We start from the raw sequence: 1,100 nt of genomic DNA, 5'->3' as shown, positions 1-1,100 counted from the left end.
TAAAGTGGTCCTACAGACAGATACTCCAATCTCCTCTGTAGAGCTTTGCAGCTCCTTCAGGGTTGTCTTTGGTCTCTTTGTTACCTCTCTGACTAATGCCCTCCTTGCCTGGTCTGTGAGTTTTGGTGGGCGGCCCTCTCTTGGCAGGTTTGTTGTGGTGCCATATTCTTTCCATTTTGTAATAATGGATTTAATGGGGCTCTGTGGGGTGTTCAAAGCTTCTGATATGTTTTTACATACATACATACATACATACATACATACAGTACATACAGTACATACAGTACATACAGTACATACATACACTGTACATACATACACTGTACATACATACACTGTACATACATACACTGTACATACATATATACACTGTACAGACATACATTGTACAGACACACATTGTACATACACACTGTACATACACACTGTACATACACACTACATACACACTGTACATACACACAGTACATACACACTGTACATACACACTGTACATACACACTGTACATACACACTGTACATACACACTGTACATACACTGTGCGTACATACACTGTACATACTGTACATACACTGTGCGTACATACACTGTACATACACTGTGCATACATACAGTACATACTGTACATACATACATACAGTACATACATACATACATACAGTACATACTCTACATGCACACATACATACACACACACACACACACTCTACATGCACACATACACACACACACATACATACTGTACACACACACATACATACTGTACACACACACACACACACACACAGTACATACATACATACATACTGTACAGACACATACATACAGTACATACATTACATACATACACACTGTACAGACATACATACAGACATACATACAGTACATACTTACCTTTCCGTTTTTTACATTTTAGAATCCTTTGAAACAAGTTATTTTTTTCATTTCACTAATTTGCACTATTTTGTCCATTACAGACACAAATCCATTTAAATGACAGGTTGTAATGCAACAGAACAGGGGGAAAAACACCAAGGGGATGAATAGTTTTGCAAGTGCACTGTATCATATCTTAGGCAAATCATAACATCACAAATGA

The 1,100-nt window shown here is 37.5% G+C and overlaps 1 protein-coding gene across 1 annotated transcript in view; it reads right to left on the bottom strand.

The window, feature by feature from the left end:
• Window positions 1-961: 961 nt before the first annotated feature.
• Window positions 962-1,100, bottom strand: part of pidd1 (p53-induced death domain protein 1) — a 55,382-nt gene continuing 55,243 nt past the window's right edge. Inside the window, exon 17 of the mRNA XM_064990164.1 lies at window positions 962-1,100. This exon is cut by the window's right edge and continues 2,985 nt beyond it. The gene's annotated coding sequence lies outside the window, so the exon portion shown is untranslated.

Source organism: Oncorhynchus masou, chromosome 15 (assembly GCF_036934945.1).
Source record: "Oncorhynchus masou masou isolate Uvic2021 chromosome 15, UVic_Omas_1.1, whole genome shotgun sequence".
Taxonomy (NCBI): domain Eukaryota; kingdom Metazoa; phylum Chordata; class Actinopteri; order Salmoniformes; family Salmonidae; genus Oncorhynchus; species Oncorhynchus masou.
The sequence above is the reverse complement of the archived record's forward strand: the minus strand, read 5'-3'. Positions and strand labels throughout refer to the sequence as shown.